A 14,497-nucleotide genomic window follows, 5' to 3' on the forward strand; every position below is an offset into this window, starting at 1 on the left:
TGAAAGGGCACAATGGGACTATTAACAAAAAGCGTTGACTGATATTTGCTCCCAAACCCCTTTTAGATGCCTCAAGCGACCTAACCAATGGTGCTCCTATATACCTTGTTTTTAAATATCAGACAATTTGTGGTTATTGTCTACAATAAACTTAAATGAAGGGTATAATACTGGGAATAGCTAATCACATGCCGCAGGACCAGGATAACTCACTCTGATCTTAATAATTATATAGGCTATGGGTGGAGTTATTTCTGTATACCATGTTTTGTTCTGTATTTGTATGTATTGGTTAACTTGCAGTGATGTCTATGGAATCATTTACTGTATTGTGCGTGAAAACCTTTAATAAAATCTTTAAGAAACAAAAAAAAATACAGTGATCAGTGATAATACTATACACAGTCACTGTACTAATGACACTGGCTGGGAAGGGGTTAACTTCTCGGGTAATCAAGAGGTTAAATGTGTGCCCAGCAAGTGTTAATTTGTGTAATGTGTGTTGCTTTTTACTAAATATTTTGTTTCTTCTCTCTGCTTTGCAGGAAGAAGAAACAAAGAGATTGTTCCCTCTGCATAGAGCCGAGTGTTGATTGTCAATACAGGGCTCTGGGCTGTAATTGACCAATGCTGACAAACTCCTGCTATGTACAATCATAGTGGGAGTGAGCGGGTGGGAGCTGCCTGCGTGCCCTGTACCCTGAAGAGGCCAGCAATGTATAGGTACATAGCCGTACCTGTACGGACCGTCTGTCCTCAGTACATTGCGGGCAAGGGGTCCATAAGTGGTTAAGAGTGAACCACTTCTTCTCCAACTTAATTTTGTGGCCATGTGTCTTCTTTAGAAAGGTGCCCCAGGTCTTTCATAATCCTAGTCATGATCACATTTTGTCACTTTGTTTTGAGGTTTTAATTGTAAAGTTAGGCAGATTACATGATGTGAGTATTTTTAATATTGTTAATGTTTATACAGTGGGGAAATGGTTATTTGATCACCTGTAGATTTTTTAAGTTAGCCCACTTACAAATAAATGAAGGGTCTATTATTTTTATCATAGATATCTTTTAAGTTTCAGCTTCCTCTATAAATTTTCTATTATAGGCTGGCTAGGCCACTCCATGACCTTAGTGTGCTTCTTCTTAAGCCACTCCTTTGTTGCCTTGGCGGTATGTTTTGGCAATTCTGCTCTGAATACAGGAGCAGTGCAGTCCTACTGCTACACCATCATAGGAAGCTGTATTAAGTGGTTCTTCCCTGGTAGGGTCCACACAAATTTGTGAGATTTTGCAGGGACAGTAAGAGAAAACCGTAAGAGCAGAGCAGCACGCATTTTTATAGGTAGTCAGTTCTATTTTTTAATTTCACCCTTTCAAGATGCTATAGACTTACAAACCTATAAACTGCCACTTTCGCCAGCCTCCATGTCAAACCAAGCGCATCAGTATAAATACACACATGATGAAATAAAGTGACAACGCCTGAGCTTACAGAAGATGTATAATAAGTGCATAATAAAGAGTCAGTTCAGAGATTGTCAGCCTATGAATTATTCTGTCTAGTGTACATAGTCATTCACAGGGCCCTCTTTAATATTGATTGGACCCTGGGCAAACGTTTTCTTGCCCCCCCCCCATACAATTTCGATCTCCATCTGCTCCGAGACATACAATAAATAGCAGCTAGACTTAAAATCAGTTTAGTGTATCAGGTCAGGCAGCGATTGTGATTGATTGCCAGAGGTTACAGTGTATCATTACCGCTTACTGACTGGTTCCTAGAGGTTACAGCACACATTACGGCTCACTGATTAGTTGCTAGATGTTACAGCACATGATTTCTGCTTGTTGATTGGTTGCTAGAGATTACTGTACAGTAATACTGCTCACTGATTTGTTGCTAGAGGTTTAAGCACATCATCTCCTCACTGCAGGGGGCATGATATACATATGAATGCTGCCTTTATTTTCATATCTATGCCACCGAATGCAGCTATTTACATATGAATGCTGCAACTATTTACATGATTGCTGGTTATTTACATGTAAACAAAGGGTCTGCAGGTAAGTCTTTTGTACATTTTGCGCTCAGAGTCCACCCAGGTGTGCTAGAACAGCGAATGAATATTCACTTTCCTAACACTGAACCGCCTCTCCACCAATCAGGTCCTCGGGTCTGTTACCTTCACCTGATTGGCTGAAACGACAGGCGATGTGATTGGACCCCTATCAGGAGGAGAGGACAGGAGGAGAGGATGGGAAGGGAAGCATGGAGGACACCGCTCGCCTCCGTCACCCGCTGCCCCACCGAGACAGGGTAAGTGCCAGGCAGCCGGCGAGCTGGCGGGAGGGGGGTCACAGTGGTGGCCTTCGATGGCACAGTAGCAGCATTCGTTGGGCACAGTGGCAGCATTTGATGGGGCACAGTGGCAGCATTTGATGGGGCACAGTGGCAGCATTTGATGGGCACAGTGGCTGCATTTGATGGACACAGTGGCTGCATTTGATGGCACAGTGGCTGGATTTGATGGGCACAGTGGCAGCGTTTGATGGCACAGTAGCAGCGTTTGATGGCACAGTGGCAGCGTTTGATGGGCACAGTGGCTGCGTTTGATGGGCACAGTGGCTGCGTTTGATGGCACAGTGGCTGCGTTTGATGGCACAGTGGCTGCGTTTGATGGCACAGTGGCTGCGTTTGATGGCACAGTGGCTGCAATTGATGTTTTTTTTTCAGAATTTTTCAGTTTGTTTGTACCCCCCCAAAAAAATTCTGAGCACCAGCCGCCACTGTCTGTCGCAAAACTAAATGTGATTTAGCATGTAGGTAAAATCAGTTAAGAATGGAGCAATTTAGAAAGGAAATCTAACGCCTGTAATAAAGGCATCTGGAAATGCAGTACAAGGAAGGAAATTACCCATGTCTGTGATAGACAGTTAAGAATGTCCACAAAAAGGGACAAAAGGCTTATAATGGATGCAACAAGAGTTACAGAACATGAGTAAGGAAGGTAATGACCCCAGCCAATGTGTTAGATGGGGGGTTCTATTTTAAAACTCTATGTGATGTAGAGCGCAGGTATAAGAAGGTAGGGGTGGAGCACTTGTAAAAGAAGACCTAAGGCTTGTAATAAAATAACCAAAGCTAAATAGTTGAAGCGCAGTGTCTTGCGATCAAGCCAGAGAGCAGAAAGGTCCTGTGGAAATCACATCCTAATAACAATAACACATGTTAGAAAGGCACATAGGAGGTAGTAAACGAAAGTGAATTATAGGAAGCATTTAAGTGAAAAATCTTCATTCAAACCTTTGGGGTTCAATGTTTGCAAGGTGAAAAACCATCATGCATCCCTTGGCAACAATTCGTTTTTTTGTGCGTGGTTTCCCGTGCCTTCAATTTCCTGAAACATCTGAACTCAGCAGCTTGGTGTCTGTAACCCTTAAAATGTCTGACCATGTGCTAGAAGCTTTTTACTTTCCCTTTCAATAATTACCTATATATTGTATACATTGCCCAGTAGTTGCCTGTGTATTGTAACAATTATTGGTTTGTAGCTCACAGGCTGAATTCACAAATCTTTAAGATTGCGATAAGGATATTTGCTTTTACTGTGTGATTGTAATTTTCAAATTCCATTGAACTCAACTGAAAATAACTGTCACTCTTTTGAATATAAGAATCTTTATCCTAGTGTGCTAGCTTTGTGAGGAGTTCCATGGTCACATCATACACTTTCATTTTTTTAACATCAGCATTGTGTTAGAAATACAAAGGGTAATTATATTTGACGATCCAGTATAAGATAACTTGAAAAACCTTTCATATTGTATAGGAGAAGTATAGCCAAAGCTTGTTTGGCTGTACTTCTCCTGTGGTTCAAAGGAGTGTAGTTAAATTCTGCACTCCTGTGACCCGTTTTTAGCTGACAGCAGGCTAAGGCCCACTATCAGCTGCCGTCACAGAGCTGGTCCAGGCTTGGGAAACATTGCGACCATATGTACTGGCAGCTGGCTCAGCCTCTCAGTGAGCCGCTGAGAGCCTGAACGAGCCACTCCGGCCCCCTCCATAGTCAAGTGCTCCAGTGAGCATGGGGTGGTGGGGACGACAGAGCAGAATGTGGTAACTGACAGTCACCAGCTCTCTGCTCAGGGAGCACTGAGAACCGAGCTGAGAGGTGTTTGATCGCTCGGTTTTCAGCTTTAGAGCCAGAAAGACAAATGCAGCATCAGACCAATGCTGCATTCACCTAGGTAAGTATAATTAAAAAAAAAAAAAATACCCATACTTCCCTTTTAACAGCTTCCTGCATTCTCTGCATGCTTTTTAGCTTCTCTTCTGCTGTTTAGTTTCAATTTCTAGGGACTACATATCCCATGTTACCTTGCTGTCTGCAAGCAGTGATTAGGGTGCTGACTTCACCCCCTGAAACTCCTCCTCTCAGCACTTCTGTAGTTTAGAAGGCAGGCTCTGTGAAATGTGTGACACAGCTGTGCCTACTCACAGGCCACAGTGAATACATTTCACAAAATTCAAGGAAGTAAATTTGTGGGGATCTTCACCAAGCATGTTTACAAATTTTAAGATCATTCAGAGTAGTAGGAGTAGGTTAGAAATAATTAAAATACAATGTGGAAACAAACGATTTTACATTCTGACCATAGATATGCATTAGGCTTTATGTATCCCCGATGAGACAGCACTTTTAAGTAAGAGGCACTTTGTTGGAGACATCAAGGGTCTTTTGGACACCTGATAGCTCCCCTGCACTCAGACTACTCCGAGGACAGAACATCCTCTATCTGCTGCTCCTCCTGGCTCCCCTAGCTGGATCGGATGGTTTTGCTCAGAGCAAAGCACTTTGGGTTTCATTCATATCAGACACTCCTCCATCCATTTCCACTCACCATCCTGATGTGTTTTTTTTTTTTTCAGAACTGGGCACAAGAAAAGTAGCTGAGCCCAGGGACTTAGGAGGGAGGGTCACATAAAAAAGCCAGATCACTTCTTCAAAAAAGCTTCCAGCCTGCTCTTGAAAAGTGAACAAACTAGCTGCTGTTATTTTAGCCATGAGTTTGTTACATGTTGCTAATGTCACCAATGCAGTACTTTATACAGTATCAATGTCAGTAAAAGGGGTTAATTGTGTTTGTCAGCCTTATGCTGCGTACACACGATCGGATTTGCCGAAAACAAAATCCATGTTTTTTTTCCGACGGATGTTGGCTCAAACTTGTCTTGCATACACACGGTCACACAAATCTTGTCGGAAATTGCGAACGTCAAGAGCGCGGTGACGTACAACACATACGACGAGCTGAGAAAAATTAAGTTCAATAGCCAGTGCAGCTCTTCTGCTTGATTCCGAGCATGTGTGGAACTTTGTGCATCGGAACTGTGTACACACATTTGGAATTTACGACAACTGATTTTGTTGTCGGAAAATTTGAGATCCAGATCTCAAATTTTGTGTGTCGGAAATTCCGACGGAAAATGTCCGATGGAGCCTACACATGGTCAGAATTTTCCGACAACAAGCTCTCATAGAACATTTTCCCTCGGAAAATCCTATAGTGTGTATACGGCATTGGAGTAAAAAATACCCAATGTTGTGCCAGTGGGAGCAAAAGAAATAATAATTTGTTTCAGCAAGACATAAATAACCCTTTGCATAAGCTAACCCACATAATGTACCTTTGCATAAGTTAACCCACCTTCAGTCTATCATGACTGCTGCCGCCAGGATAATTAACCCTACTAACCGCAGTGACCTCTATGCCAAGCCTACCACTGGCTTCCATTTACCCAACAAATGAAATTCATAATACAAACAATAACATACAAAGCTTTCCACATCTCTGTTCCAAGCTACAGTATATCACCATCTCCATCTCAAAATATCATCCAAACCCTCCACTTAGCTTCTCCTAAGGCCTCTCTAGCTCCCTCGTAACCTTCTCACATACTCAACTCCAGGAATTCTCCAGAGCCTCTGCCTTCTGCTGGAACTCCCTACCCCAATTTGTACAGCCATCTCCTACTCTGTCTGCCTTTGGGTGATGCCAGAAAACTCAACTCTTCAGGGAAGCCTAATAAGTTAAGCTGCCTGTGGATGGTGCCAAGTCAGCAGGTGACCATACTTTCCAGACAGGCTGGGATCTAAGGAGGCATGTAAAAGAAAGTGGCATTTGAAACAGAACAACCTGCATCTGACAAGCCTACCAAAGCCCACACATTTTAGGTGGCTATTGGTGGGACACATTACATTTCTGAACCACTTTATTGCATTACTCCAGTGCTTCACCCCCTCCACCAGCTGCCAATAAAATAGAGAATTCAGTTTAGGAATGGTCCGCTGACTTTTAAAGCCTGGAAAACAGGGATCGCTTGCTCATTACTGACCATCTCTAATTGGACAAGGTGGAGAGGTCAGGTGGCTCCACCTGTTTCAAATAAAGAACACCCTGTATGCATTGAAAAAATTATAAGGCCTTCTACAAATGGTGGCTGTGCTGAGGGGCAACCCCCTGTAGTCAGTGTGCAGAAGGGAAGTTGCTCACACAGAACCTGAGCAGAATCTGGAAGATTGTGGTTATAGACCTCCAGCTTCCCCAGCAGCCCTTCAGCCCTATGAGGTATGCATACTTGCATTTGGGTTGATTTACTAAAACTGGAGAGTGTAAAATCTGGTGCGGTTGTGTATGGTAGCCAATCAGCTTCTAACTTCAGCTTGTTCAATTAAGCTTTGACAATAAAACCTGGAAGCTGATTGGTTTCTATGCAGAGCTGCACCAGATTTTGCACGCTCCAGTTTTAGTAAATCAACCACCAAGCTGGACCAATGTAAGTATGCAATACCAAAAATTCCTGGAGTTCAGCTTTAACTTATTACATATGACAGGTTACAGAGTAGTCATCATAAAGCAGGATTAAACCCAAAATCAAAAATTATTATATTGCAGTTTACTAATTCTTACATGTGATGGCTTGTTTTCCTTTAGTCTTTTTTCCTTTTATTTTCACCAGGTGATCCTCCCAGTAAGTCTGTTCAAAAAAAAAAGTTGTCATGTAGATATAGCAGTTAGAGGGTCGAGACAAACTATTTCATAATGACAGAGGTGCTTACATTGGTCAACTTTTATGTATTTAGGTGAAACCTTTATCCCCCCAAAAAATGTTTCCTGTAACTGCTTAAAAGCTGGAGTTTGGCTTAAATTCGCTAAAAAACTGCTAGTGCATCTAACACTACTCTTTCAAAAGGTGTCTGTGTTGCTTCTTCATCTAGAGTGGAAGCGCTCTAATACAGGAGGTGTCTTACTGGCCAGATCACTAGGGGAAAAAGCCTAAAAAAAGAAAAGAAAACAAATGCAGCCACCACATCTAATGATTGGTAAGCTGCAATACTGTATATTACATTGTTGGTTTTGGGTTTATCACCACTTTAAAGTGATATTAAAGGCTTGTTTAAAAAAACAAAACATACTCACCTGCTCTGTGCGGTGGTTTTGCACAAAGCAACCTGGATCCTCCTCTTCTCAGGTCCCCCAACGGAGCCCCTGACCCCTCCCTCCTGCCGATTGCTTCCATAGAAAACAGCTTGCTGTGGGGGCACCCAAGCAAACTCAATCCTACTCAATCCTGAGCCCCTGCTCTGCGTGTCCATTCACACACAGAGCCCCGGCTCTGGCCTGCCCACTCGCTCTCCTCATTGGCTCACTGGCTGTGAATGAGGAGAACAAACGGAGCTGCTGGATCTTTGGTTTTCAAACAGAGAAACTAATGACAAAATAAAAAGCAATGGCTAAACATGAACAAAATGCCTACTACCCACACAGCTATTCATGAACCCAGTACACATGACCATTACAGGGACAACTGTTGGAGCGATTATTCACAAATGGAAAAAATACAAAATAACCATCAATCGCCCTCGGTCTGTAGCTCCATGCAAGATTTCACCTCATGGGGTAAGAATGATCATGAGAAAAGTGAGGGATCAGCCCAGAACTACACGGCAGGAGATTGTGAATGATCTCAAGGCAGTTGGGACCACAGTCATCAAACAAACCATTGGTAACACAATAGGCCGCATGCATGGTCCCCCTGCTCAAGAAAGCCCATGTACAGGTCCAAAGAAGATTCAGAGAAGGACTGGCAGAAAGTGCTGTGGTCAGATGAGACCAATATTAAGATCTTTGGCATTAACTCGTCTCGCTGTGTTTGTAGGAAAAAAATGCTGACTATGACTCTAAGAACACCATCCCTACAGTCAAGCACGGAGGTGGAAACATTATGCTTTGGGGCTGTTTCTCTGCTGAAGGTACAGGCCAACTTTGCCGCATTGAGGGGCCAATGGATTGGACCGTGTATTGTAAAATCTTGGATGAGAACCTTCTTCCCTCAGCCAGAACACTGAAGATGGGTCTTCCAGCATGACAATGACCCAAAACATACCACCAAGGGAAAAAAGGAGTGGTTATGGTCATGGAGTGACCTAGCTAGTCTCCAGACCTTAATCCTATAGAAAATTTATGGAGGGAGCTGAAAATTTGAGTTGCCAAGCAACAGCCAAGAAACCTTACGATTTAGAGAAGATCTGTAAAGAGTGTACCAAAATTCCTCCTGAGATGTGTGCAAACCTGGTAACCAACTACAAAAAAGTCTAATGCTGGCCATACACTATACGAAAAATCGGCCGAACACATTTTCGAAAAACGAACGTTCGACCGTGACCGCAAACGATCGTGCCATCGTGTAATAACCGATAAATTGTTCAGTGGACATAAATAAATAATTTTGTGTTCGTTTTTTTACATATACCTAGTGCAGACAGCTCGGACGGGAAACACATTAACCTTGCAATTTATCGTACGTTCGGCAGAAATTTTCCAAACTTCCCGTTCGTTTTTTTTCCACAAAAACGTCACAAACGATTATCGATTTGTGCCCATTAACTTGCCAAAAAATGAACGAAGTGTCTATATGAACGATTTTTCGGCCGATTTTTCGTATAGTGTATGGCCAGCATTACTTTGCTTGCCAACAAGGGTTTCTCCCCAAGTACTAAGTCATATTTTGCTTGGGGATCAAATACTTATTTTACTCACTGAACTGCAACTCAATTTATAACATTTGTATGATGTGTTTTTTTCTGGATTTTTGGTTGATATTCTGTCTCTATCATTTAATCACTTCAGTACCAGAAGGATTTATCCCCTTCCGAAATGATAAGTGCAGTTTTCAACTTAACTGCTTCTAGTTTATATTGCTTTGCCAAATTTAGCTCTATTAAAGAAGTAAGACACAGAATCAGAAAGTTTCTGTATATCAACTCCGAGCCTTAAAGGTCCCGTACTATCAACTGAACTTGTCGGCTCTTTATTGGGGCTTTTTATAGACTGGTTACAGGATCGCATATTTCAGCAAATTTCCATATAAGGTAACAAGCAGTATAATTTCAACATACATGACGCTGGACACATCTGGAAAGACTTAAGCTACGTCTTACAACTGACACGCACATATTATACATAAAATGAAAAACAACTTAAGTAGAACTCCAACCCATTATTTCCAACCTTATCAATTTCCCCCTTTGACATCATCCCCTCCACGATTCTGGGTCCTTGCAAACAAGTGAACAGCCGATACTTCAAAGAGTGCTATCCCTGACCGCGGGTTGTCAGAGGAGGATAAGTCTTCTTTATTTACCCTCATCCCTCAAATCCATACCTGCATCTTATAAGCAAAGAGAATAGAAAAGGGGTGATGTCAAGTTACCCTTTTTGTCATTGGAGTTCCTAATACCTTTCTCTTTCCATTCTATCTGTTCGTGCCTTAATCTTCCTATATAAGCAACAGTTTATCACGGTAAGCAGTACAAAAACTAAAATTAGAATAAGTATCGGATTGAGCATCCAATTAAAAATTGCCGTAGCAGTGGGTGACCATCCAGCAAATACATCATACCAATGATGTGTTGTTTCATCTCTTATTTGTGAGGATAAATGTATTAATTTCCCTTTATCTATAACCGCAGATATTAGATTATTTTGAGGGGTATGTTCTTGTGTCTCTATGTGTTTTCTAAGTATTTCGGACTCATTTAAGATTTGCTGTAAGGGCTCTAATGATATTATAAAAGGAGTAGTATCAGTAAGATTATCTACCGTCCATTCTAGATTAAATATTCTATGTGCATCTGGTTCAAAAAGGAAAGTGTCATTTTGCCATTTAAGCATTTTAACATTCTTTACGCATCCTGAAAAAGGGGCCGTTTTATTTAAACTTTCCATAGTTTCCTGATCATTTGTGACTAAACAAATATGTTGTGGTCCTATCTCCATAAATCTGTTTCCTACACCTGCTGGTAGTCTCTGAAACTTACATATGTTAGATTGATGTTTCAATAAGCAAGGTTCATAGACTGGAGAACTTCTTCCACAGACTATTCCCTTATTAGTTTTAGCACATAGACTTAGATCATGAGTCATGTTTTGTGTATCTACATAGTGTCCATAAATCTCAGGATACCAAAATTCAGGTAGATCCTTTCCTATCAGGAGTGGCATCACTATTAACTTACACATTACCTGGACCTCCTCCACTTTGTATACATCAAACCTTCCAGCACACCATCTTTCCTCACATTCAACTTCTTTTCCTGGTACTTCAAACCATGTACTTTCTAAATTTAAACCCTTGAAATAGTTCATCCAAGTGCGATAATTCCCTAATCGTAGCTCATCTCGAGCTCTATTAATTTGAATGTGATAAGATAGTGTAGAAAAAGCACATTGAGTAATGTTTATGAACTCCTGATTTTCTTTCCACAACTCCAGACTGGCTAGTGCTGTGTGATTAACCATAATATTGAGATATTTAGTTAATTGTACCTGGCTAATTTGTGTTTCGAATGTTGTAGGTAACCATTTGCTTGTAAGGCTCGGTTCACACTGGGGCGACTTGGGATCCGACTTGTACGCCCTCAAGTCGCCCCAAGTCGCCCCAGAAATAGTTTTGATGGGAGTTAACGCTAGTGTCTTAATAGACACTACTGAAGTCGCTCCGACTTCAGAGCGTACTCCCTGTATTACTTTGATCCGACTTGGTAGGCGACCTGTACCATAGAAATCAATGGAAGTCGCCTCCAAGTCGGATCTCTCTGTAAAGTCAAGCGACTTTGCAGGGAAAACCCCTCCCTCCCCCCCTCCCTCCCAGAGAGCTGATTGGCCACAGGCGAAGTCGCCTGTCATGGAGGCGACTTCAAGTCGCCTCATAATTTGCCGAAGTCGCGTCGGAGTTGCGTCGAAGTCGCGTCGAGGTCGCGTCGAAGCCGCCGTGCAAAGTCGCGCTAAAGTCGTGTTGCCCATGTGTGAACCGACCTTAATTATTAAACTATCAGCTATGTGACTTCCTGCACGGTTCCACTTATTTTGTATCATTTCCATCTGTATCCCATTCATTATTCCCATTCCAGTTCCTGCAGCTCCCAGAACTGTATCATACCATTCTCGGCGATACCTACATTCTGGTAGCTGGGGAAAAGTTACATTAAATTTGATTTTTGTTTTCTGTTGTGATACCGAAACATTTATGCAAGATCTAGGAATAGGAGTTAATACAGAGGATTCGAAGATGGTGGGTAGAGCGTCTTCTATCTTTATATTGAAACCATAATGTTGCCATTGTATATATCCTCCTGTTGTGTTTTCCCATTTCCTTACTGGTACAAAATACCATGCTGTACAAATATAAGTTGCAGATTGATTGGTACTAAGAGGACCTATTAGATTGAATTGCCCATTTCCCCTTGCTGGTCTAGGACCTTTTCCCTTCTGTGCTATCTCGTATTCTTTTGAATTCGGAGTTCTAAGTAACTGTAGTAATTTGTCTTTTACTTCTCTCCATGTTTCAGATGGACCTAACTTATGACATTTATGTGGTGTGTTATTAAAGGGCCATGTTAAATTGTCCCTCCAATGGAAAGTTATGTTTACTTGTGCTTGTGATTTAGCTTTTATCCACACTACTGGTGATTCCATATTCTGCATCATATAAAAAGGACCCTCCTGTCCTGACACCGTGAAATTTCCTACCGTATACCATTCGTAGTAAGGATATTGTGTTATACTCTTATCCTGATTTACCCATCTAAGATCAGTACTATTTTCATGAACTGTTACATTGATACCCGGAGTCCATGTATAAACAAACATTTGAAAACATTCAAGCACTATTATCATAGTTAGAAGGATCTTCATTCTGTTTCTCTTGGTTCAAGACTCTTTTTGCAGTGTGATGCGTGGATCCAGGCTGCTTTTCCTTCCAATTTCACTGAAGTGGCTGTGGTCAAAAGCACTTGATAAGGACCTTCAAATCTAGGTTCCAATGTCTTTCTTGTGTGTTTCTTAACATATACATAATCTCCTGGTAGCAGTGTATGTGTACCTGCTATTGAGTTAGGGTCTGGAAGAGAAGAATACACACTTTTGTGGATCTTAGTTAGACGTTGTTGTAATTGTATCACATATGCAGTCAAACTATCACATTGCAATTGCATACTCTGTGGAAAGTATAGACCTAATCTAGGTGCATTCCCAAAAAGTATTTCATATGGGGATAATCCTGTTTTCCCTGTTGGAGTGTATCTTATAGAGAACAAAGCCAAAGGCAGGCATTCTGGCCATGGCTTGTTTAACTCTTGCATGGCTTTTTGTATTTTCAACTTTATTGTCCCATTTACTCTTTCCACTGATCCTGAACTCTGTGGATGATAAGGGGTGTGGAAACTTTGTTGAACTCCTAACATGGTCATCACATTCTGCATGATTTCTCCTGTAAAGTGTGTCCCCCTATCTGATTCTATAGTTTCAGGAAGACCAAACCTAGGTATTAACTCAGTGATCAGTTTCTTGGCTGTGGCTTTTGCTGTGGCTGATTTTACTGGATAGCTTTCGGGCCAACCCGAGAATAAATCGATACACACGAGGACAAATTCAAAGGGGCCGCTCTTAGGCATTTGTATGTAGTCAATTTGCAGTCTCTGGAAGGGGTATTGGGCCCGAACCTGGTGTTTCCGTGGGGTTTTTACTCTCTGTCCTGGGTTATTCAGGAGACAGATTTGGCAGGCTGCACAGTAGTTTCTTGCAGTACTACTGAATCCAGGGGCGAGCCATCCTTGGTTCACAATCCTATACATGGAATTGGAACTGACGTGTGTGGGTAGGTGAACTGCCGCTGCCATTGCTGGGTACAGAGAGGCAGGCAGGCATACTTTGCCTCCTTCCCTCCATACATTGTCAAGGTCTGGTGCTGCTCCCATTCTGACCCACTTATCTTTCTCGCTCTCCCCTACTTGCTCCTGTAATTTACTCAGCTGCTGCCATGTTGGTTCTGGGATACTCACCTCTACCGCTGCTAAGGTCTCAGGGCTTCCTTCCCCTAGAGCTGCCTGTTTTGCAGTCAAATCTGCAAATGCATTTCCTTTTGCCTCAATTGTTTTTGCGCTCGTGTGTGCCGCGATCTTCATAATGGCCACTCGTTTAACCTTTTGAAGATTGTTCAGGACTCTCTTAATCCCTTCTCCATGTTTTACAGGTGTACCTGCTGCTGTCAGATAACCTCTAGCCTTCCATATATGGCCATAATCGTGTGCTACGCCATAAACGTAGGCAGAGTCAGTGTAAATATTCCCTTCTCGTCCTTTTAAGTATTCTAGGGCTTGTTCTAAAGCTTTTAATTCTGCTTCTTGTGCTGACATGTGGGCTGGTAAGGGCTGTGCGTCAATCACCTGTGTATCAGTCACTACGGCATACCCTGTGTGATATTTACCCTTGTCATCAGCAAACCTGCTGCCATCTATGTACAAAGTGTGCTCAGCGTTTAAAATCGGTGTATCTGTAACATGTGGGAATCCCATTGTTTCCTGTTCCATGAGCTGAAAACAATCGTGCTCATCTATCTCTTTAAACAGAAGGGTGTCAGTTTCCTCATCTCCTTCCTTATTAGCACTATTATTCCCCCTTGCCAAATCTGGTGACTGAAGAGGCAAAAAGGTGGCCAAATTTAAGGTTGTACAGCGCTGAAAAGTGACATTTGGAGGTAAGAGTAAAGTACACTGTAACCTTAATTGCCTAGCCATGGAAATGTGTTTGGGCTGTACTTGAGACAAGATTGCATGTATGTCATGTGTGGTATGCACTACAACCGGATTGTCTAGAACAATCTCTGATGACTTATCTAGGATTATCGACACCGCTGCTACCGCCCGTACACATGACGGTGAACCTCTGGACACTGGATCTAATGCTGCTGAAAAGTAAGCAACGGGTCTTTGTTTTACATGTGCCTGTGTCAAAACACCTGTGGCGTGTCCAGTGATTTCAGCAATGTACAAATGAAATGTCTTGGTGTAATCTGGAATACCAATAGCCGGGGCAGAAATCAATAACCTTTTCAAAGTGACAAACGACTCATAAGCTACTTCTGTAAGCATATACGGTA

This window comes from Aquarana catesbeiana, linkage group LG02, assembly GCF_042186555.1.
Source record: "Aquarana catesbeiana isolate 2022-GZ linkage group LG02, ASM4218655v1, whole genome shotgun sequence".
In the NCBI taxonomy this organism is placed as follows: domain Eukaryota; kingdom Metazoa; phylum Chordata; class Amphibia; order Anura; family Ranidae; genus Aquarana; species Aquarana catesbeiana.